Source organism: Chroicocephalus ridibundus, chromosome Z (genome assembly GCF_963924245.1).
Source record: "Chroicocephalus ridibundus chromosome Z, bChrRid1.1, whole genome shotgun sequence".
Classification (NCBI taxonomy): domain Eukaryota; kingdom Metazoa; phylum Chordata; class Aves; order Charadriiformes; family Laridae; genus Chroicocephalus; species Chroicocephalus ridibundus.
The window spans coordinates 74661626-74687796 of record NC_086316.1 but is presented as its reverse complement, the minus strand read 5'-3'; the positions used below and the strand labels follow the sequence as shown (position 1 = coordinate 74687796).

The 26171-nt window shown below is 46.3% G+C and overlaps 1 protein-coding gene across 3 annotated transcripts in view; it reads right to left on the bottom strand.

Moving 5' to 3' along the window:
• Positions 1 to 26171, bottom strand: part of PDZD2 (PDZ domain containing 2) — a 213893-nt gene that overhangs the window by 113460 nt on the left and 74262 nt on the right. Inside the window, exon 1 of one of the 3 annotated variants that reach the window (XM_063320538.1) lies at positions 10029 to 10138. The exons of the other annotated variants lie outside the window; for them this stretch is intronic. The gene's annotated coding sequence lies outside the window, so the exon portion shown is untranslated. Of the gene's footprint in view, positions 1 to 10028; positions 10139 to 26171 lie in introns of those variants that run through there. 3 annotated transcript variants of the gene reach the window in all.

Genomic DNA, 26171 nt, shown 5'->3' with positions numbered 1-26171 from the left:
TCCCATCGCCATGTACACCCCAGCTGCATCCAGGTGGCAGGATAAAAATTGGCTGGCTGCTTGGGAAGGATTTTTTGCACAAGATTCACAGTTCAGCAGAATTGAGGCTCAAAGCGTCTTAACGCTGGCCACCCAAAGTACAGGCGTTCCCTTAAATAACCCTTGTTGAGAACTGGGGCTTCCAAACCTGTGTGGAAAGTAATAGCACTTCAGGCAGAAAATTTTTTTAACTAAGTGATAAAAACCCTCTACCGTGCAACTCAAATGGATCAGCCTCTACAGATCCAAGAGCCATTAAGCTAAAAAAAAAAAGAAAGAAAACCATACACTGAGAGACTGATAGACAAATGATTAAATAGTAATGACCCAATAATACGGCTTTTCCATGACTTTACCAGAGATTCTGTGAATGTTGGCATTCCAATGAGCAAAGATGTGCAGATCAGCAGCAGGGAGCAGATGCCAGGCATTAAAAAATAAAATTAAAAAAAAAATCCTACCTTTAGATGATTCTTTAACAGAAAAAGATCAGTTGAATACAGACTGCTTCTCCACATATTAATACAAGAACAAAACTCTAAATTGCCTCTTCAAGTAGGCACACAGAGAGCAAATTGTCACATGTGGATTTTTGTGGCTGGACAGCAAATGCTGTTTATTTTCAAACCAGCGTAATCCGGACTCGCACTGCCTCGGCTGAGCATCTCGCAGATGCCACCGAGTTTCTAATCCCCCACCGAGCCATCAGGAATGGCTTGTTTGCTCATGTTACCTGCTGGGGTTCTCCAGGTGCTTTAAAGCTACTGAACACAGGAAATACAGCCGTTAAGAGTGGATTTGAAATACCTCACCTCCCTCAAATGCTGCCCTTAGTGACCATCATGCGAGTACAGCCTTCTCTCTCTGATACATGTGTGTGTTCGTGAAACATATAAAGCTAATGCCCTAGATCTGTCGCGTTCTCCATTAATAATTCAGATTATTGGCCATTTTAGGCATATATGATCTGTGCTTCAAAATGTAGCTTTTTTTTTTTTTTTTAGAAAAAAAATGACCCACTTGGTGTATTCGCTGTTTTTAGAAAGGGGTGTGCTGCCTGCTCAAAGCTCTGGAAGACCACGGTACTGCTATCCCAACTGGAACTGAGCTTGGACGAGGCCCACTGAGATGATCTGTTCCGGTCTTTTGGCACTAGCCATAGAGGAGGACACAGATGAAGGTTTTCAAGACCATTTCTGCCAGATAACACACTCAGTTAAGCGAGACAGTGAAAATACTATTTCAGTAATGCCTTCAATGCTTAGAGCTGACAGAATTGATAATTTTCAGCTCCAGTCATTCCTACAGCTAATACAAGTATAAATTAAAAACGCCATCCTCACTTTACGTTCAAATCACCAGTTTCATGTATCTATAATTTTTCCATGGGTTTTTTTTTTTTTTTTTTTTTTAGAGGAACAAAATCTTCTCCAGGAACTGTTAAGTGTTGATAATAACAGACCAGAACACAAAGCCATTTTTCACCCTCCAAGAGGAAATACTTAACATCACGGCTCTGACACAGGTACGGTTGTTGCCGACACCCTGCACCCTGTGGATCACCCACCAGTCCAGCTTGCCCATCCATCCTGTTTACTATTTAGGACTGACTTCTTTAGAGCCAACCCAAGCCCCACCTCCCGAAAGCCAGAAGAGCAGCTTGTGCAGATGTTGAAATTCTGGTGAGAACGACAAACTATAAACAGATTTCCTAAACAATCTGCTTTGGGACGGTCTTATCTAGCAATTCCGCTAATTCCCTTGGTAGGGAAAGTAGGGGAGCGCGAATGAGATCTGCAGACGACAGATAGCTGGGAAAGTCTGTGAGCTCGGAGGATGGGCAGCAGTTTACTCAGAACATTTGAGGACTAAAACAGCCAACAGGAGGTACAGCTTACAATAAAGCCAAGCACAGTTGTGCACTTTGGGATTAAAGAAACATGTTCTGCAGTTGGAAGTGATATAGAAAGACTTCTGTGGTTTAGTGGCTCATGGCAGGAGTGTAAAAAAGCCAGATGTTGCCCGAGGTCTCGGTGAGGAAGCGGAAAATACACAAGACACCAGGAAGGTCTCAGCTGGAACGATGTGCAATTTCAGGTTACTGGGTTCAAGAAAGATTAAGTGAAACTGGAATAGTGCAAGAAAAGGTCAGGGGGATGACCTCTCTCACGAGACAAAAAGACGTTGGCTTTGCTACTGGGGCAAAATGAAGGCTGTCTTTGGAGGGGAAAAGGAAAGATACAGCAGTATGAACCACCCATAAAGAGGTTTAGGTTGGAACTTGAAAGGAGGCTTATATCCACCAAAAATCTATAGCATTGTTGCCTCAGATGGCCCAAAACAAGGCCAACCATGCAGGAGGTCCAAAGCTGGTCCTGACAACACACCTCTTCACCATATATACAGCCCCATGAGCCCACCATGATCCCATGAGTGGTGCAGGAGCCGCACCACTACCCCAGGATCTCCCAGACCTTCCTTCACCTGCCACGAGGTCTTGTGCTGTCACCAGCAGGACATGGTGTTTAAGTGCACGGAGAGACCAGACACACGCTACTGATACACAATAAAAGCTGCTTTGGATACTGATAGGCTTCCCAAGTCACTACGCAGTGAAAAGGGGATGACTTTTCCCCAGAAAACTTGAGGTTAAGCCCAAAACAAGTGCAAGGAAGACGATGAAGGAAGGCTGGTGAAGAGCTCAGCAGTTCACCTACGAAATGACTGGGGGTTGAAGAGAAACACTGCTGAGGGAAAGGAGACGGTTGATGCTTCAGAAGAGATGAGATGGTTACAGCTGAAGGCTTTAGAAACCATCACTGTGATAGCAAGCGATTCGCTATCATGGCTGAATTACCCCTCTATTCCCCGACACTGCCCAATAAAATTAACAGTGCAGGCAGGTTCAAACGAGGGCATTTTACAATCTTGCCACTCCAAATTAATCTCTGTTTCAAAGGAAAAACATGAAGTTAAAAAGAGGGGTCGGGGGAGAGCAGGAAAACATAGAGGCTAATTAATGTCAATCACTATAAAAACCCATGACTGATGCTTTTGACACGACCCTTCCAGACAGTGTTTCTGCAGACAGCCAGGGCGAGCGTGAGACGGGTGCAAGAGTGCCGCATGAGAAGTGGGATCAGGCAGAATGTGCCTGGAAACCCACACAACACAAAACCATTTCGCTCAGGTATTTATACCCAAATACCTTTCCAGGAGTCATTAGTCAGAAGTTTATAGAAACACAAATGCTCAGTTTCCCTCTATTCCTTGACCATGACCTGTTGCTTTAATTTTACTGCAACTTTGGGACTAGTACACCAGACATTCCCTTCGTTAGGTAGAATTCAGAAAGTCTTCACTGCAACACCAACAACAAAGCACAAAGATTTCCTACTCCTAACTAAGCACTGGCAGGAGGCTTTGCTAAGCAATGGGACTCCACACTGGAAACTGCTCTTTTATTACAGCTTTTGAGATCTGCATTAAATTATAAGCACTTCTATGAAGTGTTCTTAAAACTACCACCATGTGTCCCCGTGTCCCCCAAGTGCTCTCTTGCAATTCACCTACAACACAAACAACTGCCTTTGGCCAACTTCGTGTTTGTTTTTAAAGGGCAGCTGAGCTCATGGAAGACAATATAAGGCGTATTTCTCCCTGTTCCTCCAGGAGTGCCCTGGCTGCTCAGCCAGCTGCTGCACTTTGCAGGCAGCTGGACTCTCTTAAATTTTACTTTTAATGGCAAAGCCAACTTTTCAGCCATGAACCAGATTCCAGTTGAGCTTTCTGCATCCCTCACAGCTGTTTCCGGAAGGCTGCTCAATTAACGTGGCTGAGTGGCGGCTTCTTTAGAAGTTCCTTCCCCGGAGGATAACTTCAGAAACCATCTTGGCTGGTCTAAACTTCTGCCTTAGAAGCTGCACTGGAAGGCGCTTCACGGTTTTCAAGTGAGAGCAACACTTTAAAAGGATTGCAGCAGCTGGACATGAGACACTATCTGCCTTTATCCAAAGTTTAAAACAGAGCCTACAGCTAGGAGAGAACAGGCACATTCCTGTACACTGGTGTAAATCACAAATAATTTCATGTAAGTCCAGCTGGAGAGAGCAGCCTGAAGAGAGGTTCTCCCTGGAAACCCTGTAACTTCTGAGCTCCCTTGAAAGAGCCCAGCGACACCTCAAGCAGTCAGAAGACACCAATGCATGGACAAACGCATGCCTTCTCTACAAGATGCAAGCTACCTACCTCAGGTCACTTCCCCTTCCAGCAGGCACTTCACAGAGGTTTTCCTTTGCTGCCTCTCACAGATGTGTCCACCTCCCTAGAGAAGCATTTCTCTGCCCCATCCACAAGCCTTTTCTCACTCTTTCATCCCTGCTCAGCCATTCAGACTCCAGCGCAGGGAATTCAACAAGGCACCACAGTTTTAAGTCTTCAAGACCTCTTGCACCAGTGCTGGGTCTTGTTAGGCAGGTGGTGCCTGGTGGTTCCTACCAAATCCATTTTACTTTTTTCACCCTTATTTCATGAACAACACAAAAAAGCTGAGGTGACTTCATGCAGAAAGCATTTCTACATCCTTCACAGCTTTCCTCCCAGGAGATCTACAAGAAATAACTTCCCTTTGCTGAAGAAAGCAACTTTCCCCAGCTTCTTATCAGTTGGCTCATCATCAACCAAGCAATGGAGAATTTACACCAGAGATACCACTTCACCAGAAGCAGTCAACAAACAAACCCGTGCTGCATCTGAACCCAAAAAGGCACAAGTATCAGCTCAGCAAATCATGCTTATCCCTAGGTCACTGGTCAAGGCCCACAGAATCAAAAAGTCACTTTCAATAAATATTTTCACTTTAAAGAATCTGGGAAAGAGCCAGACACTTCATCCAGTTGGATGCATACCCACTATAAGCCACGCAGTCCCCAATGGTTATTTCGTCTCTGAAAGCTGGCCTCTTAGCAAGTCATTTACATCTCGTGTTCATTCATATTTTAAACAGCTCTTTTAAAAGCTGTTTCCTACATGTCAGTGTGTTTAAGGATCTCCATAACTTTTCACTTTGCCTGCTGTACCCTCCTCCCCTCTGCTCTTCCAGCTTTGACCTAGAAGAGCACAAGAGCTGTAACTGGATCAGTCCACCTTGCAAAACATCCTGTCCCCAAAAGAGGAAGTTCAGTGTTCAAAGAGACAGGACAAAGATCTTTTGCCTGGTGTAGTTACTCCCTCCTCGGGCTACAAGACCCTCTGTGAACAAGCAGCACAGAAGTCTGACCCCACCAAGGCATTCCTGACCATTCCGGGCTATGGACAAGAACTTGAAAATGTGTTTCCTTCCTGTTCAGGAGGGTGAGATTCCTGCTCCTCTCCACAACTCCTGTGTCAGCAACATTGCTGCTGCCCTGCTGCTCTGCCAGCGCACCAGCAGCTGCGGGGATTTATGGATACATTCCCTGCCTATTTCTTACATACTCACAGTAGTACTTGGAAGACTTGCCACAGTTTCTTGAGACAAAAGGTCAAATTCTGCAAGTTACTGCAAATCTCCAGCTCCAGCAGAATTCACCTGGAGCCAAGAGCTTCTCCATGCTGTAGGGAAGCACTTGAGATGCTGTGGGACAAATCAAGTGGACTACGCCAATGTGAACCCAAGTCTCCAGAAAGCAATGCTGGCAGCTACGCAAACAGCCTTCCCCTTGCAGTGTTCAACCTACCTTCCAGATTTACATTAGATTTGCATAAAATTGGATTTAACCCATCACCCTTTTTCAGGAGAAGAGTTGTATACAAACTGTTAAAACATGGCAATGGTATGGCATGCCTGAAAGCCGGCACGCCTGGGCCAGCTCACTCCAGCACAGGGCTAAGCAAACACAGCCACAGCGCATCCCGTGCCAGCCTAGGAGCAGCAGAGACACTTTCTCCTAACGTTATACGGATCTACTTGACCTGAGCTGGCTCCACACTGAGACAACCCGGAGTGCTACAACCACCTTCCCACAACCAGAAGCCCTGGAGATGCACCTCTGGGCCACCAGGTGGACTAAGGCTGGGTTCCAAAGCTGAGGCATTTCCATGCACCCCAGTTTTACACAACTCCGGAAAAGGGACCGGGACCTGTGCCAGCTTTTGGCTTAAGTGACAAGTGACTTCAGTCACTGATCACTCAAGATTCACGGAGCCCTCTGCAGAAATGAGAACATTTGCCCTGAATCCTGGGTTAAGCTCTCACTCACTTACTATGTTTTGGATTACAATAACAGAATTCCACTGTGTATTTTAACTAAATGTATTATTCCTCATCGGCAGCCTCAGGCTCTTGCAAGCCTTTAGCCTAGCAAAACACCGAGTGCATTTACTCCAGAAGTGACGGCATTCCTACAATGAGCAAAATGCTTCCTGTCCATCAGGTAGAGCAGATGTTCCGAATCCTGCTCCGCAGGTTGCACACCACCTCGCAGGCTTCACTGAGAACCAGACCTTTTGGATGGAGCGACAGTGACCACGAGGCAAGGTCTGGAGGAGGGGGAGAAGGAGGAAGGGCAGGGAAGAAGAAAAGCGACAGGACTCTGAAGAAACGTGCCTCAGCCTACAGCAAATGAACGCACGTGTGCATGAGTTTGTGTGTGAAGTCAGGGCGTATCGAGATGAACCAAATTTCAGTAGAGTCCTTGCGGACAGGATTTTCAAGAGGCTGGGTGTAGGCAGCTCCCCAGTTAAAGCCTGTGAAGGATTCTTCAAGGGCTGCTGCCTTTCTCCTGTCCTTTGCGAACACACAGTACCCACAAAACCACCCATTTCTATCCCCACATGTCAAACCGGCTACTACCTCAAGTCCTCTGCAGTCACAGCTCTACCAGGACTGCGGACTGTACCTTAAATTAACTTCCAGGACAAGTCAGAGAGAACACAAGTTGACTGTTGTATCCCAGGGCTGGAAGGAGGGAGGCGGGGGGAAAAAGCCCCACACCCAAAACCAGCCAACAACTCTTTTACGCCAAACGAGCAATTTTATTAAGGAAATAACATCTGAACAAGACGGCGCACACACACGTTCTGCAGCTGGAATCTCTTGTAGCTGATGCGTCTCTTGGTGATACGTAAGTCGGAAAATAATTCAGCTCAGCCTTGGAAGGCTGGTGCTGGTGGCTCTGTGGTCGCAGCAGGCGCAAAGCATGCTAAAAAGCTAGGCGCAGACTTCAGAAGATATACTGAGCAAATCTGATGAGAAGCACCTTTTTTTTCCTCTGCAGTGGACTCGGTGGACATAACACGCTTTCAGAGACACACCGATGTTCAGCCTCAAGGGAGAGGTTCTGGATGACTGGAGAGAAGCCCTGGGCCACCACAGCTCACGAGAGGCTGTCCTCTTCCCAGGGACTCCCCCACTGCCAGACTGCATGTTTGAGGGGGAACATCGCTGCATGCAAACAGGGAACGCTGTGCACTAGGGCAAAAAAACCCTAGTGTCCATAAGGAGGGCTATATCCACTATGACTGAGCTCCAGACCCCTCCCTTGGCAAGGAAAGATCCATGGCATTTCCATTCCTTAGGATTCAAAGAAAGGGACAGTGCCACTCAAATTAAAAAAAAAATAAATAGGTAACACCCACACCACACCATGGTGTCTTCATCAGTTCTTACCCCAATCCCTCCTCACTTACCATACTTTAAACAATAATAACAAGGCATTAAGTGGCACTGACAAATAAAGACCTATTTAGTATTTGCCGGAATACACAGGACATCTACAGAGAAACAAAAGAGATCTTTGCAATTTCACATATCTGCCAGCTCCAGAGCGTTAACACCTTACTGCTCTGCTCCTCCCAACAGCATCTCAAGGGCTGATGGTCAGTGCCAGAACAGAGCCTGCCACCTCCTCCCTTCCCTTTGGGGCACAGTGGGTAGATACAGAAGTCTGGCTCTCATGGGGGGTAAGTAGATACAGAAGTCTGGCTGTCATGGGGAGGACAGGTATCCTGGTCTACGGTCTGGTTAAGGCTCTTTTTCTCCTGTCTTTTGCACTTGAACAAAGTTTTCTCCACTAAAAACAGGGCATGCAGGAGATCCCCCACAAAGGAAGGATCTTACTGTGCTTGCAGAATGGGATTCCCTCTGCTCAAAGTCCATGCATAGTCATATATCTGCTAAATCACAGCAAGGTCCTTCCACACTGCCACAGGTTTTCTATTTCAAGTGGATTAATAATTTGCAGGCAACACACTTTCCTGACCATGCAGAAAAATCATGACATAAAGGATGTATCATTAACACATTTCCACCAAAAGATCACGCACAGAGATATATCAGGCAAGATGACTAACCCTTCCAGCAGATCCATGCGAGGAATGAAATACTAAATTATGGTCTTCTAAATACCACGATAATATTTAGTCACTACGTCAAAAGTCTTCCCAAGACATAAGCAGAAGTAACACAAGAGACATGCTCCCTTCCCATGCAAAAAGCGAGGACCTAATTCCCACTCCAGTTGGAAGCTGCAGGTGCCCTGCTGCAACAGATCCCAAGATCACAGTTCGAGTCCAAGAAGCAGCTTCCATCACTGTTCTCGCCCACCTTTTACCAACACCACCCAGAGGCTTCCCACCTCTCCACAGCCCCTCCATGAAGGGGGATCCCCTTTTTGAGCCAGGAGATGGAGCCAAAGAGACACTCCCTACCGTGAAGAAGGGTGGGATGTGGGGTAAAGAAACTGGGGTAGAGAACGCCGATTTCTACTGTCAAGAGCGCTACTATCAGTCGGTATGAAACGGCAATCCACAATAATGCTTCAGGATGCAAGAGACAGCTGCGTAACTCACAAAACAGCTCGAGAAAAGTTAAAACACCATCCACCTGAGCCAGCAAACACCAGCTACTCTTCTTATTCAATAATTTGAGAATGCTTTGGAATTAAAAACTTAGGACGCATACATGTTTCTAACAACCACGCTGACCAGAGGTGTTAGGCATTAGAAGTACTGTCAGGAAAGAAACAAATGAACCTTTCTCATCGGAACTGCTGCTGTTCCAGACTTTAATCCATGGTATTTCTGAACAGTGCAGGGTCCACTTCAGCTTGTGGATGCATTCATAAAACCTAGAGTTTTGTGGGCTGAATGGCACACACAGAGAGCGCACTGTTGTGCAACACAATACTTAAGACGTTTCCCATCTGCACTCCATTTCAAAGCATATTTTACTTGTTAGCTTCATTTAGAAGGTCCCCCCAGTTCCGCTGCAAGAGAGGACCCTGCCAAAACGCAGGGCTGAGCAGAAGCATTGAATCTGTATCAACATAAAGTAAATATGAAGTAAGAACGAAGTGCGCCTATGCCCTACATGTACAAAACCCACTAAACACCAACAGACTTTTGTTTGCTTGAGGATTAGGAGATATTTAGAGAACATGATGGCTGTGGCACTTGAATGCCACCAAAAGCTCTCCTAACTGAAAGCCAGAAATCATGATTTAGGGAAGTGATAATTCAGCTCTATTTTTTGCATCCAGTTGGAAGACAATATATTTTCTTTATTAAAAGCCTTCAGTGCACGAGCCTGCCAAGCGAAGCTCCTCTGCAAGGCTTTCAGCAGCGCTTTCATTTTAAAAATCTGGTATTCATGTGTCCTCCAGGAAGGCGTTTTGCGCCTAGAGTTGGGGAGGTTTTCCCCAAACGAACTGCTCGGCGGTTTCGGACCCAGACCCGTCCCCACGGGAGACCCGACGCTCACGCCACACCGCACCCAAAGTTTCTGCCCAGCCCCGAGCCAGGAGCCCCCAGCCCGGCTCGGGGTGGGGGGGTCTCCGCACACGGCGCTGCAGCGGCTCCCGCGGGGCACCCCCGCCACCGGGACACACAACCCCCCCGGGGCCGCCCGGCAGCCGCACCGCGGTCCCGTCCCCCACCTTCCGCGGGGTCCGCCGCGCACCCCCGCCCCGCTCCGGCCACCGACACAACTTGCGGCTCCGCGCCCCGCGCACCTCTCCGCGCCTCCCGTCCCTTCGCCGCCGGGCTCAGCCTCCCCGCAGCAGCCGGCGGCCGCGGCTGATCCCCGCCCGCAGCCCGCTCATCCGCTTAATCACCTGCCGGCACCGAGCCGCGGAGCCGCTGCGCGCCGGCGGAGGCTGCTGCTGCCGCCTCTGCCGCTGCCGCTGCTGCTGCTGCTGCTGCTGCCGCCGCCGGCGGGGAGGCACCTTCGGCGGCGCCGCCGCCTCCCGGGCGCGGGGCGCGGCTGCAGGCGGCCACGCACGGCCCCGCGCCGCCGCCCCGCCCCGCTCCGCGCCCCGCCGCGCCCCGGGACCCGCGTTGCCGCCCCGCCCCGCGCACCGCCACGCGCACCGGGACCCGCTCCGCGCACCGCTCCGCGCACCGCCGCGCGGCGGGACCCGCCCCGCGCACTGCTCCGCGCACCGCGACCCGCGCCACCTGCCCCCACTGCACTGCGCCGCACCGCGCCGCGGGACCCGTGCACCGCACCACACCGCACCACAGCACACAACGGGACCTGCGCCGCCGCACCGCTCCGCGCACCGGGACCCGTGCACCGCACCGCACAACGGGACCTGCACCACCGCACCGCGCGCCGGGACCCGCACGGAACACCTCTCCACCCCGGCGTGCCCGGCGTCCCGCAGGAGCCCGCGACATTGCCGTAGCGTTGTGTGTCCCACCACCACCCGGTGCCCAGTGCCAGCCCCGGCCCCTGGCTGCATCCCCCATCCCGGTGACCACCCTCTCCCCGGAGCAGCCTGGCTCTGTCTTAGGGGACCTTACACGGTGTTTCTCCCTCCCTACGCACTTGCTCCATCCAAACCTTTCTCCTGCTGAAAGCCATCCCGCATACTTTGGCCCCGCTTGGAAAATGATCCCACTCGGGGTATCCCAATTAAAATCCCCACTGCCGCCTCCACACAACAACAAGGGGCTGTTTTCTTCTGATGCGTCTTTATCACAGGCTGTCATTTAACATCTCACGGCCATTTTTCAGGTGTGTGGCAGCCAGTTCCCGGCAGGCCTAACACAGGTTATAACCAATATTGCATTTTTTACTTCTAGTGTCTCAACTACGCAACCGTGGTCAGAGTCATCTTTTAATGACAGAAGTTCTGGCCTTACACCAGGGAACAACGCCTTCCTGTAACTGTATTAAAAAAAAAAAAAAATTATTATATTTGCCCAAGGAGTGAGCAGATCAGGCTGTAATCAAGATAGACAAGGATGAAACTCTTCCACTGAGCCCCATGCTGCATTCAAGCAGTCTCTTAACAGCTTAGCTTTGCTCACAGGAGTCCTGGCTCTCATATACAGTACTACCCTACACAGAAAGAACCGTCCCTCGTGTTTTTCAGAATTTTCAGCGTGATTTTCAGCCTTCCAGGAGTTTAGAGGGAGACAGGAGTTCAGAGGGAGACAGAAGACTCCAGGCTTTGTTCCTTGGAGCAAAATGCACAGCCTGGTGTCAGTGCCTCAGCTCCCAGGCAAGCAGGTAGTTAATTAGGTGTCAAAATTGAGCACACCAACAGTTAACATAGCTAGAGCTAATCCTTGGGATGTGCCTCTTTCTGGGGCTCAACACTGCTAACCAGGAAATGCCTCCCTTCCAATCGTGATTCATGGCCTGACATCTCCTGAGGAAAAAAAAAAAAAAACAAAAAACAAAAAACTAAAAAAACCACCCCCAAACCCAACAACTCATAAGCCCCTTCATTTAAAAAGCAGAGATAAGATTTTGAGCACAGTGAGAGGAGTAGGGTGTGATGGCTGTGTCCGTCCTCTGGCAGCACAGGGGTTGGGGAGCTCATCTGGGGTACGGACCGCAAGTTCTGTGTGAGAGGAGAGAAATGCGCACCAGCGGTATTTCCCTAGCACTGTTTCCCTGGGAAAATAAGTAGCCTCCAGACGCCTCCTGCCTAAGCCCTCTCCGTCACCTCTTCTTTTAACTGCATTCCTCTGTGCAAAAGAGAATGCAAAATTCAGGACATTCACGTGGGAGGAGAGGTTGTCCTGAGTCCCTGCCCTAAAAACTGCATTGTGTCCACAACCCGGTTATTATAACAATACAAAAGAGTTTTGGAGCAGGAATCACAGCCTGGGATGCCTTCTTTTGTCCCCCTAACTATTTAGGCTACAGTCATAAGCAGAAAAGAGACCACAGGGGTTTATCCCGCAGAGTCTCCTATGGTACTGGAAGTCCAGAAAGCTCCATGAAATGTTTATCTATGGGCCACAGATATGACCTAACTTCCTATTCAAATGCAAAGGAAAATGCGAAGTCCTGCCCAGTAAAATCAAGGCAGAAGCAGCCAGAGCGTGTGAGAAGGTGGTTTCTCCTCCCAGCTGGCATGAGGAGGCATGGCAGGCAGGGAAATGGCATGGGGAGGTCCCCATGGGACAAGGAGACAGACGAACAACAGCAACGTCCCGTGGATGAGAGCACAGAAACAGGCTCTTGGGCACCAGGAAAGTCCAAAACCGCTGGGCACTTCCAGTGCCAGGTGGGCACTTCACTTCTGTGATTCTGTGGTTCTGTGTAATTTGTGGTGATACAAGCCAAAAGAAGATTTGAATCATATGATTTTTTACAGGTAAAGCATTGATTTATAAACACATAGAGCAAATCTATCCAAAAGAAAACACCACGCACATATACAAACAACAAGGGGAACTACTTAGACCAGACCATCTTCTACTGCCCCACAGAACAGGGCATCAAATTCCTTCCTAGCTTGAATTTCAGGAGTGAAAAATCAAGGATGGAGCAAATTAAGGATGGAGAAACTATGAACTAGTGAAACTTTCAGGTTGCAGTCAAAAGAAGGCTGCAGAAAAAGCAGTTTGGTACTTAGCTAATAAAGATGCAGTTGCATCCCATGCCACTTCACAAGGAAAATGCTGCATGGCGTGTTAGGGGCTACCGTTATTTTTGGTTCTTTACTCATCATCTTCTCTTTGCCCATGCAAGTTCTTGATTCACATTCACAAAAACAGCGATGAACACAAATCACCTCAGAGCCACACTCGTACAAACTAAATGTCACTGAAACCAGCTCCACTAATGTGTTAGTATTAGACGTTAACACTTCGAGGAGGCGGCTGAGGAGAGTTCATAAGTGCCAGGTCTGTTCCCGAGTACCTAAAACTGCACTACATTTAAGCTTTATCTCAAATGTTACCTTCAGCAGCTGGAAGCACTAGAAAAATTTGTCCTTTACAACAGACACGGTCATTTGCATTCTCCCGACACTGCTGTGTCCTGGGCACCAGATGTCTGACACCCCCGACACACAACACACACAGATAAAGCCAATTATATGGTACATGTTCCCAGGATTCAAGACTTTTGTGGATCTGATGGGCAGCAAAATGAATATACAGAATTAAATGGAATTCTTCTGAAGACACAATAAGCATCTACATCCAGGACCACATACAACCCAAAACAACAATATGATGTTCCATTTTTTCCTAAAAGAAAACAGCAAACTGCGCCAGAAACCACAAAAATGACACAAAAGAAGGTTAACAGTGCATAGGAGTCCAGCGCGCCAAGGCAGAGCCAAGGACTGCAAAAGACACATTCTGCTCCCGGGCATGCCAGGGTAAATACAAAAATCCCTTCCCTGACCTCCGCGTGAATCTCCCCACAGTTCGTTTTGCCGATTCAGTGCATTCAGGCCACTGAATTCCCTAAATCTCCTCAAACACCACCTCCAGAAAGCCCCATTTCTGCACCAGATGCTATTATGCTATGAGACAAATGCCACAGAGAAAACTTTTCCCGTACCATTTCTGCTCCCCACAAGCACAACAAAAGTCATTTAAAAAAAAAAAATTGAAAAAAATGCAAGTTTAATAGCTCCAACACACAAGTACTATAAACAGCCCTGGAGAGCTGAATACCAGAGCCCACAGCCAGCATCCCCCCAGAGCCACCCGGGGCTCGGCTTGCAGGCACACCCGGGTCCTCTCCTGCCGCCTGCAAACCCCCTGCCAGCCACTCACGGGGTGTACAGAAAAAATGCCAATGACCAAAAAAATTCCAAACAGCTCCAGGTCTGGCTGGAAACACCCCAGCCCTTAATCTTCAGTGGGGTTTTATGTGCAAATTGCGGGCAGACAGGCCCTTGCAAGAGCTATGCTAGAATTATTTGTAAACACTCTCTCGTTCCTCCCACCATACAAATAGTATGGAATGAGATGTTTTTCAGTGATTTTTTTTTTGGCGGGGGCGGGGTGGGGGGGGGTGGGGGGGGATGTTCTGGTGTCTTGTCCCTGTGTGTCAGCAAGCTGTTCAGCTGTTCTCCTTACTTATGTGGGGTACAGATGTTTTCTCCTGTTATAGAAGGCAGGGTTTCTTTGGCAAAATATGAAAAGCTAATCATAAGAAGGAGTATTGAGAGCTGCTGGGAAACTGAACCATTCAATTTTATTAATCTATTAATTTATCCATTATTATCATTTTTATTGCGATCAAAATACTGTCAGTCATTTGTAATGAAAATACGGACCTGGGGTCTTTGTCCCAGAGAGCTTACATTGAAACTTCCTATATCAAGGCTAATTGATGTTTAAAATGTGAAAGCTCACTAGTCTTCAAAACAGAAATTTTCAGCAAATTTCTCCAGTGGACTGGTTTGGGGGTTTTTTTGTTTGCTTGGGGTTTCCTGGGGGGGCAGTGGGTGTCCTAAGACTGACTGTATGGATAACCCTGTCCTACAGCTCCCCACAAGCCCTCTTCTGGAACACCTCTTCCAAATATACCCCATTAGCCAGAGCTTCAGCTCTGTGGGCAGAGAGTTGTTTGTGAAAGTCATAATGTTTAGTAAGCAGCCATATTAGAGATGATTTTATGCATTTACAGTTTAGTAATAAGCTGATCGTTTTAAAAATCAATTATATATATGAAAAAATTCCTACTTTTAGAGAATATTCCATGCAACTCCAAACTGTGATGCAGTGTATCTACATTTTATAGTTCTGAGCTCACTTTTTATTTAATTTCTTTATGTGCTCATAGAATTTATTTAGAGGTTACTACAAATCTATAGGGGATAAAGCCTTCTCACCCAGCAGTTCTCTAATTCAGGTATTACCAGAATAATAGAATATCAATTAGTACCCAACAGTGGAGATTTACATGGCATTAAGTATACTGTATTTAACGTCAAAATACAAAGCAGTAACTCAAGATTGGAGAGCAAAAAACAGATATAAGAAAATGTACTAGTCTGCTGAAGTAAAACAGAGGGTAATAACCTAGAAATCACACGGTCTTAAAGCAATTTGCCTTTTCTGCTACATTTAACACCAGCTACAGTTATTAAAATGAAAAAAGTCATCAAGCTGTCTTTCACATCTCAGTCCTTGTTTACTGTTTGTCTTTGTCTCAGTAATGTCCTCTGTTTAATTTTAATTTCTGTTCACTTCATACATTCACTTCTTTACCTGTACAGCCCAGGTTTCAGACTCTACACAGGAACATGCGTTTGCACAAAACAATCTGTCATCACTAAGGTTATTTTTCTTTCCAGGGTGGAAACACTTATCTACATTTGGTTTTAGAAATTATAACTTGGGGGCCAAATTTAGAATTTACATTACCCTTTAAAAACAAACAAAAAAAAAAGTCAGGTTTTACCCTGCCTTGAATTCAAAAGACTCCCCGCAAGACCTTTATCCACTACACAGAGCCAGGCATTTTCTCCCAGATAATCTTTCAGGCACCAAGGGAAAAATACTTCACAAAGATATAATATTTTACATTATGTACTCACCCTTAGATCTCTATTTAAATTCCATTCTTTCCCTCCCCGAGGTGATGCCAGTTTTCTCTGCTCTTAACCTTTCTCCCGTATTGCGCAATTAAGACAAACTTTTGGGGTTTGTTTTTGCAGTGTTGAAGACGTGTGTTCTGATTTTTCCTTACCCTGTTTGGTCCAAAGGTTACCACTTCACAAAGTATCCTAAGGACGTTTTTACTACCAAGAAATATTTTGACAACAAGAACTATTTTTAACTCTGCTAAGCTCTGCTGAGTGTAAAATGTTGCACGGGGTGCTCAGCAGCCTCGGGGAACGCAGATACCCACGGGGTTTGTTTCCTTTGCACAAGAGCAGCGATCTGAATCTCCCAGCAACGAGACTCTGTACACACAGTATGCGATGTACATCTCATTATTAACCCAAAAGGGTCAAGAGATAGGGGAAAAATGTACTTAAGACCCGCCAGATAGTAGCTTGAGGTAGCAAGGTGCTGTTGAAGGTTGGGAGGGCTCTGCACACCCACTGCCGCCCATGCCTCGTACTGGGATCTCCAAATCTACCAGAGATTAATTTGGCCAAGAGGTCAACTACCTCACCAGGATGTTGCTGGCAATCAGCTCCCAGGTGGTCCCTCCAGATGCTCTCCCTGCCTTCCCCTGCTTCCAGTACTGGAAGTGGTTTAGCCGTGACACGGAACGGGACATGAGCACACATCCCAGAAAAAGCACGAGGGGGGATAAGGTAAAGACGAGAGAGGGAAGGGCCAGAAGAAAGGAAGGCTGGTGCCCGTTCCCAGCCCCAGCCACAACCTCGCCTGCACCGTGATGCTGGGACAGGGAAGGAAGGCCACCCTTCTGCTGGTGAAGGCTGCCAGGAGCATCCCGACACTGCAGCGCACCTCCATGGGGAGCAAGGCAAGCTCTGGCATGGTGCCTTTTCAGAGCAAAGCTGAGGGAACGGAGCCTTTTACCCCTGTGCGAACACCCAGCGGGATGCTCAGGCTCTACCTGCACTGGCAGCACCCCAGCTAGGGTGGGCTTGCCTAGCAGGTAGGGCTACAAGGCTCTCTGTTTGAGGGCTAACTCCCCCCCCCGGCAAATGCACTGCCCATATGTGCCTGCTCACTAGGATTTCCTCTCAAAGCAACATTTTCGCCTTCTCTTTAACTACAAAAATAATGTAGGTTACAGCAGAGGCTGCCCCCTCCAGCAACCTGTGCTCCACCCTGGAGTTATTTTATATTACTCTCCCCAGTGTCCTAAACCAGGGATGCAGAGATTGTTCCAAATGTGGCTTTCATTTTATGCTAGACTAGCCTCCATTAATGCAATAATGCTGTGCTCCCTACCTTATGATATTCAAAGTGGAAGCCCAGATCTTGTTTGCTTTTTAAACATCACCAACCATCCTGCATTTTATCTGTGCGTACTTCCCAGCGCGTGTCAGAACGTGCCATCCACTTGCCACTTATTAATGTTTCAAGAGTCTTCCTTAAAACATACATGAGATTTAGGGAGGATTTTGTTCCAGAAGTCTTCTGACCATTCTGTGCAGTCAGAGAGAGTAGTTTTATTTCACAGACTGGATTTAATATACAGAAACGTACTGCATCTGTTTCCAAATATTTTCTTTCTAAAACCGTTACGAAAACCAGTGCCAAAACGTGCTCGTTTCTCTTTAAGGAGGAAACCTAATTTGGATTTCTTGATCCAGATCATCTTAACACCCAGGCTCAATTTTGCTTGCTAAAGCAATCTACAGGCTCCAACTAACACAAATTTAATCTGCAAGGCTTCTCGCTTGGGCTGGATGGGTCCAGCGTGTCTTTGTTACAGGCTCCACGCCATGTATCAGTGGCATCTGGTACTAACTGCAGATCTCAGGCATCATGCTTATGGGTGCTGTGGGCAGGATCTTTCTTGGATTTCTGATCCATTTTGGGTTTTTCACTAGGGTATCACTGTATCTTGTTGGGTGAGAGATTTATGACTGGTCCTTAGCTTCATGTTAATTTTTTGGAGCTGTGATGTTTCCTTATGGACCAATCTGTGGCAGCTGACCATATTTGAAAACACATCTTGCATGTCCAGTTCTCCTTCTACGTGGTCATAAACCAAGACTCACCTCTTTAGTTAATTGATTTACCCTCGCATAATCCTTACATATATGGAAATCAGGAATCACTCCTGTATGCCCTAACATTTGGGATTCATCCCCTTCCCCTACAGTGTTTATGTAAAATGCCTGGGGGGATGAAAAAATTATAAGGAGTGAAAAATAATTTCCCTTTTGAAAGCAAAGAGAAGGGGTATTAAGAGCAACAAATGCTATTCCATGATTTCAGGCTTTCATTTGGTAAGGTCCCATACCTCCTTCCCAAGTCAGGAGCAGATTTTCCCATCAATTGAAGGGGAAACAAAAAAAAAAAAAAAAGAAAGAGGCCGCAGTGACTACACAGGAACATTTTGATCAATTGGCACAATCTAAAGGTTAAAAGTTCCAATATGCAGCTGACCTGGGGAAAAATAAGAGCCACGGTAAGTTTAAAATTTAAATATTCAATCAAGCCGTTCCTCCAGGACACAATTTTCAGACTGCTTTGATGAATGCTGCCAAAAGAGCAGGCGGCAAAAAGTGACCAAGATGGAAACCCTCAGCCTGGCCTCATGTTCACTTTTTTTTGTCCCATTCCCTGCACAAAGTTAGTCTTCAGAAGAGGAGTCTGGGGAACCCCAGAAACAGAAGTCCCTGGACAACATGAGCAGCGGCACAAACCTCCTCCTTGTGTCCACGCCTGAAACTCCCGCTCCGTCACTGCACATCTCCCACGGGCTCCCTAAATACCAAATGGAGGACCAAAAAACAAGGGGAACGTGTGCAAGGTGACCACAAGAGAGGATTATCTTCGGGGCTGGGGCAGGGAGATGCTCCCAGCATTACCAGACTTTTCCCACTATGCAGCCAGGCAGCCATGAGATGAATTACATGGGTATATTTAATCCTGTTTTTCTTGCATGCTTATCTTGACACTGATACTGGTTCCTCCTAAGCTCAGTTGCTTCCCAAGGAGCCTGTTTATACTTGCAAGGAAGTTCTCACCAAATAAGAGCCGCAGTGAACAGGAAAGCATGTCATTACGTTTTCCCCAGTAAAGCTCCAAAGTGGCTCTTTTTTCCCCAGGGTCCCACATCCAGAGCTGCCCTGTTAGACTTTTGCACTTTCATCTCTGAAAGATAACCCGGTGAGGGTACAATATGCAAAGTTTTATAAACTGGAGTGATTGCTCCAACTAGAATACTGGCAGCTCCAGCAGGCTTGGCTTTGGACCTTCTCACTTCACAACAAACCTCAAATACTGTATCTGGAAATCAAACTTCAGCTGCATGTTGGCTGGAGCACCACGACAAAAACAAGGTTGTTTTTTTGTTGCTTTTTTTTCCCCTCAAAGTCTGCACTAGGCGCAGAAAAGGACAATATTTTGGCTTCAAGGCCTCGGAAAAACAGAATTCAGTTTTTCCATTCTGTCATTATTCTAGCAAAACCCTACAGGTAAATAAGTCTCACTTGTTTGCAGTGATGCCTCTTGGAGACACTTGGGAAGACTGGATAGTGGCTAAATTCATAACCAGGTATCTCATAAAATAGGGCTTATTTGTATTGCTCAAATGTACTTCTGCAGAAATAGGTATTTCAAAGAATTTTAGCCCTTATGAAGCTGCTCTGACTTTATAACCCTTCAACAGACGGGCAGGTATCTGGAAAGAAATGCTTCGCAGTAAAACCCCACATTTAATAACGTGCTTTTCCCCCAGAGAGCTCAAGCACCTGCAGAAAGTGAGATGCTGTCATCACCTCCCTGTCACCGGGGCTGTGGCTTGTTCCCAGCTGCGGGAAAAGGCTTGACCAGGACCCAACACTTCTCAAGTCCACACATGCTATCCATTAGGCTGAAAGACCCTGACATGAGTTAGATACATAGCTCTAAGTCATATACAGTTTATGCAAACATAACTTATAGAATCACAGAATCACTGAGTGGGTTGGGTTGGAAGGGACCTTAAAGATCATCTAGTTCCAACCCCCTGCCATGGGCAGGGACACCTCCCACTAGACCAGGCTGCTCAGAGCCCCATCCAGCCTGGCCTTGAACACCTCCAGGGATGGGGCATCCACAGCTTCCCTGGGCAACCTGTTCCAGTGCCTCACCACCCTCACAGTAAAGAATTTCTTCCTAATATCCAACCTAAATCTCCCCTCCTTCAGTTTGAAACCGTTACCCCGTGTCCTATCACTACACTTCCTGACAAAGAGTCCTTCCCCATGTCTCCTGTAGGCCCCCTTTAGGTACTGGAAGGGGCTGTAAGGTCTCCCTGAAGCCTTCTCTTCTCCAGGCTGAACAACCCCAACTCTCTCTAAACAACTTAGAGGTAAATGATTTAAAATAGAAGCATGCAGAAGAGAAGCGGAAGGCAAAGCAGGCAACCCACACGGGCTCGCTGCAGAAAACAACATGAACTGCAAGCAAGTCACAAACACTACTACTATGTGAAGAAGACAAAACTTTACATGGAATTTAAACTAGTTCTTTACATTGCGTTCATGCTGGATTCCTACACCAGCTTATGACTTGGTACGTTGCAAGGTATATGATATTTTTTAATCTAAAGGAGATCTTGCCTTGGCTTCACCAAGTCATGCATGACTCCTCTAATGCAGTACATGGCCAGTGGGTCCTGAGTGCACCGCTGTGCATGTTGAAGATTATATAAAAAGGCAGAATATGCCTCCTCATACTCTTTAGTGCTATTATTGATACTATCATTAAATGAGAGAATATCCTCAAGGCTGGGAAAACCTCAGGGAGTATGGGAGCTGACACCTGGACTCAGGATTGGTTTCCTTGGTTATTAGAGCTGGCTGAACTGTTTTAACAGATAATGATATCTAATTTAATTACATATTAGGCAAAACACTTTTGATTATTATTCAGCCAGCCAGAATTAATGAATTTCTAAGTCCTTCTTCCATCCTAAATTTTTTCTACCCTCTTGTCTTTTACCTGTTTTTTTTTCAAGCTCTTGTGAAATCCACCTCTCTCGAGACAGATGTTTACTTCTCTACTAACTTGCATGATTTTTTGTTTTTAATGATGATTCCCCTTAAACTCATTTCCACAGTTTATAATTTGATTCTTGGGTCATCAGGGAAAGCATTTGAGCCACAAAATAATTCGAATAAAGCAGTGAGATTCTGCCTTTCTCATACACCATTTAAAACAGGGTCCATTTAAAGGCGGAGCCCTGCAGTAAACCCTTGTTGACTGAATTCCACACATCAGCCATTAACTCCTGATCCATTTGGCATCTGTACACTGTTTTTTTGCTATTATTATTTCTTTCTGCACAGCATAACTGGTGAATTATTGAAATCTGATTTATTTTAACCACATAGTTCATCCCGATGAAATTAGCTAGTTTACTAAATAATTTTCTGCTCTGCCGTACATACCGCTTACTTTCCAAATTCAGGCAATGATCGAAAACCAGATCAGAGAGAAGACAATGTTGTGTATTGATGGGTCAGATATGGATTGTGGAAGGCAGAGATTCACCATTTCCATGGAGGCAAAGGGGAAACAATTCCACTGCAGGCCACAGTGTTATGGTATTGCCAGAGACCTCAGGCACAGCTTTGCTGTTCTGTGCAAGAAAGCTGCGCTTCAGACCACTCGCCAGCAAGGAGGGCACAGAAAGAGAGAGAGCAGGAGGAGCTGAAGTCATGAACAGGAAGGCCATGAAGATGATCCGAGGACTGGAGCACCTCTGCTATGAGGACAGGCTGAGGGAGTTGGTGTTGTTCAGCCTGGAGAAGAGAAGGCTCCGGGGAGACCTTACAGCCCCTTCCAGTACCTGAAGGGGGCCTACAGGAGAGATGGGGAGGGGCTGTTTGCAAGGGCACGTAGCGATAGGACGAGGGGCAATGGTTTAAACTAGAGCAGGGTGGGTTTAGATTAGACATTAGAAGAAGTTCTTTACAATGAGGGTGGTGAGACACTGGCACAGGTTGCCCAGAGAGGTGGTGGAGGCCCCATCCCTGGAGACATTCAAGGCCAGGCTGGATGAGGCTCTGAGCAACCTGATCCAGTTAAAGGCGTCCCTGCTTACTGCAGGGGGGTTGGACTAGGTGACCTTTAAAGGACCCTTCCAACCCAACACATTCTATGATTCTATGAACTCTTGGTGGTTCCTTCAGTACCTGCAGCCATGCAGGCCTGACATTCACAGGGCTGCCCACATACGGAGATCCCAGCTCAGGGGCAATCAACCTCCCCGTGCACCTACAGCCCCAAACACAGCTCCTCCCAGCCGAAGAATAATCCCCCGTGGTCAAGCATTAGGCTGTCAGATATCCTGGAGCCAGCCAGATCCAAACATGAGCCCTAAACCAACGTGGTGATGAATATGCAGTTCAAACACGAAGCTATTAATGAGATCCATGCAGCATGAGAAATGAAATTAAGAATATTTAGTTGCCACTAGTGTCTCTAAAAAAAATTCCCAGAAACTTAAAATTTACAAACTCCTTATCATATTGTTTTTAAGAGATGGTTTAAGAGAAAGTCCTGCCTGGCCAGCAGCAGTAATTAAAAAGCAGTTATCACCTATTTAACTTGTAAAGGCTGCAGAAGAGCTGTGTTCTCAGATTTTTCTTAGAGCTACTATTACTCAAAAGTAGAGGGCAAATCCTGGTTTGCTACCTGATGCCTGCTGGCTTTGAGGCCAATGCAACTATTGCTCTTTTTATTCACAGGCCCTTGTTTTCAAATAGAAGGCTTTTGGGAATAAGGGTTCACTTGAATTAATTTCTTTTCCTGTTTGGGGAAAAACAAACAAACAGGTTTATTCATTTAGAGAACTTGGCAACTGCAGATTGCCCATTACTTTTTTGGAAGAGGTATTTTACAAAGAATGTTAACCCACAAATTCAGTAACCATATGGGATTTGCAAGTTAATCCAATAAGGTCATTATGGTGATGCTCCAGAGTACTAGTCACCATCAGGAGGGGAAAGGAGACTCATTGTAAAAGGATTTCTCTAAAGCCATTTTCATGTTGGGAAGTCAAGAGCAAATTTCCCTTTTAGAAGTGTTGATCTGGGGGAAGGGAGGAAGATAATGATAGAGACAACAAAAAAGAAGTTTGTGCCCATGTAAGCGTGTTTCAAATTATACATCTGAGCTTTAGGAAAAACAAAATAGTCTTTATCCATATTTGCCATTTTTTACACTACAGTGACTAAAAATAGAAGAGAATATCCCTTAAGTTCAATTATTAAGGTCCAGAGTGGGCACCTTTGATTCCTACTAATTTTAGCACCTATTTATGTGGACAATTCATTTGAAAATTGTGCTCTTGCTAACATCCATCAAACAAGCAATACCGTTAATAAATTTGGGAATACCTAAATTCTTAGGGAATTAAGTAATAACACAAGCCCCTCTTCTTTACTAGGTCCTATGGACCACTTAGACTTGGTACATAGATTTATCCTCTGCACTATCCTCTGGTAGCTGAAGTTCCAGCTAACAACATAAACTACAGCAACTGGTAACTTCATTATCAGAGGACTGGATTATAATCTCTTTTACAATACTTTAAATAAGGAGTAGCTGCTGAAAGTCCTTGAAGCTGCACAGGTATAAGGAAGAGTCAGGTCTTCATGAGCAGTTCCCTCTCTGCAATAGGCAAATCTGCCCAAAATGCACAATATATTTCTGTGCTCCTTAAATGGATTAGCTACTGCACTGAATTATATTACGTATGTACACATCCTAAAAAAGCATGTAAAGAAACACTTTTCACTGCTGTCTTTTGAATTCTTAGATAAGGCAGGCTAAATTCCTGGTTGACATAACCCAAAAATTGCTTAAAATATTTATATGACATTGCCCTCTAGAGGAAACCGAGAAAAATCTGTGTTTTAGTAGAACTTTTCTACAGATGAAAATATGAAATGACATTTTCAGCAGAACAATTACTGTTTGTTAGAAACCATTCTCAGTGAGAACGTGACACACCAGTTTGGTTCCATTTATCATCTGTGAGTTTTCAAGAAGCAATTCCCCAAACTCTAGCCCCTTTTCCTCATCTGGCCTCTGCGTTCAGATAGATAGTCACACAAAGTTTACTGGTTACCACATGTCTGTGTATTTCTCTTCACTACCAGAACAAAAATAGCCCAGGCCACAAAAAATCGGCAAGCACTTAGTAATTCTTCAGTTGTCACGGCACAAAGATCCGCTGGTCAGTGTGTGTGAGGATGAGAAGGAAGACATCACTGACTTTTGTTTCATCGAATAGTTACTCTGCTAGCCTGAACCCATTCCAAAGATCAAGTAGCAGACTAAGAAAACACAGTCAAAAGATTGGTCTATTAATCTATTCCTTGTTTTTTGCCAGATTTTTTTAGAAGATTATCTATTTTTAGAAGGTATCGATAGTAGCTACTATGGAGAAGGGAAAAAATGGACCTTGCCACCTTTTTAAACAATATAAAAGAGTCTTACTCATCATCAGGAACAATAATCTCCTTCAGTCACATTTAAACAATTCTGTTGCATTTTGAAAAAGCTTGAATCCATTTTCCATCTACCTCTCGTTTCTCACAGTCTTGTTAAAGAGCCTTCAGTCTGTCTGGGCTTCCTGATCTTGGGTGCTCTAGGGTGAAGTTTGCTGCTAATCATCACATTTTCCCTACTCTTATCCTGTCTCGGTGGGTTCAGGTCTTCCTGAGCTGCCCCAAACCTTCTAGCAGTGCCTGACAACTTATCTTTTTACTGGTACTGCTCTGGTAAAAGTGTTTCCCTTTGGAGGCGCCGATGATCTTGCTGAGTGTCACACATTTCATCCAGCGAAAGCAGCCAGAATGGTGAGTGATGCTGTAAAGCCTGCAATTGATATATAAGCCCTTCCCGTCTTAGCCTACATCTGATGGAAAGGAGACAGAAAAATAAGTTTCAAGGAGCATGTGATACTGCTCGGAGCTGGAGGCAAGTGTCACATCAGATAAGAAAAGCAATGAGTTTTCCAGGGGAAAAAAAAGCCCAGCCCCAAAGCCATTCACCACAGCAGCTGTCTCTGGAGTTATATACTCCAGAGCAGCCTCTCTGCTGATCACACCTACGTTTCTTATATTTGTCTTCTCACTTATGTCCGTAGATGGCAGGTTCATGCTGACAAGCTGTCTCTCTGAGGCTGATGTCGAGCATAGCCTCTTCCTGTGGAACCATCTCCTGTTCATCATCCTTCAACCCTCCACACTCCTGTCCTTTCCAAGCCAGGTCTGATTCCCAGTGACAGGAGATAAGAGGGTTTTAAGCTGCCACCACCATTAATACTGTTGGCTCTGGAGGGTCACAGCTCAGTCCTAGTGCATCTTCCTGAACTGCAACCATCACACCCAAAGGTACATGAGGCTGGCAAGAAAATACGATCATCATCTCCTTGCAGAGCAGCCCCAAAACCCTTCTGAGAATGGGAACGCTGCTCCCTTAGCCCAATGCTATGAGAAAACAACAAAGGAGAAGCTGTGCCTTTCCAGCACTCATGGCACGTCGGTCAGTGTGGGTGGGAAAGGACAACCTGCCGTGTGTCTCACTGCAGCCCAGGAACCTGGCTCCAGTCGCCTCCTCCTCTTGCACCAGCTCGGTGCTCCTGTCTCATGGATATCAGTCTTTAGCCAACAGCCTGCTTTGTGCAAAACTTTGGACTTCCAGAATATGAAGAGAAATTCACATTTACAGAGACACAGTGAATGACTGCACATTGCAAATTGGTGTGTAAGGGCACAAGCATTACAGAAAGAGCAAGAATAATGGGCACAAAATGTTCCTTGCTCGTGTTTTTTAACATCTCTATTGTTAATTATTGATGGCTAAAACACCGCTCTGTGCTAGCAAATGCACTGCTGGAGAGGCTGTGAAAATAACCGCTGCGGTGGCTGAAGGCCTCACCTGCTCCTTGGCTGGGCGGTGGAAAAAAGTGACCTTGTTTTCCGCATTCCAGCAGTTTGCCAATTAGTTAAGTTCTGCTGCATCCTGACCGCGCTTCCAGATGACCTAAGAGCACAGGACGCTTGCTGCGTGCGAGGCTGAAAATCCCGCTCGGGATGGCGAAGAGCTCTCGCTGGCGCTTTGGCGTCAGGGATAAATGAGGAGACAGGAGGCTGATTCACCAACCCGGGCCGTTCCCAACAGCAGGTGAGCGGGGAGGGCAGAGCTCCCTCCCGAACAGCGGGCTGCTTCTCTTGTAATTACAGCACGGTCCGCACAGCAAATTAAATGGAGATGCACAGCCTTACACC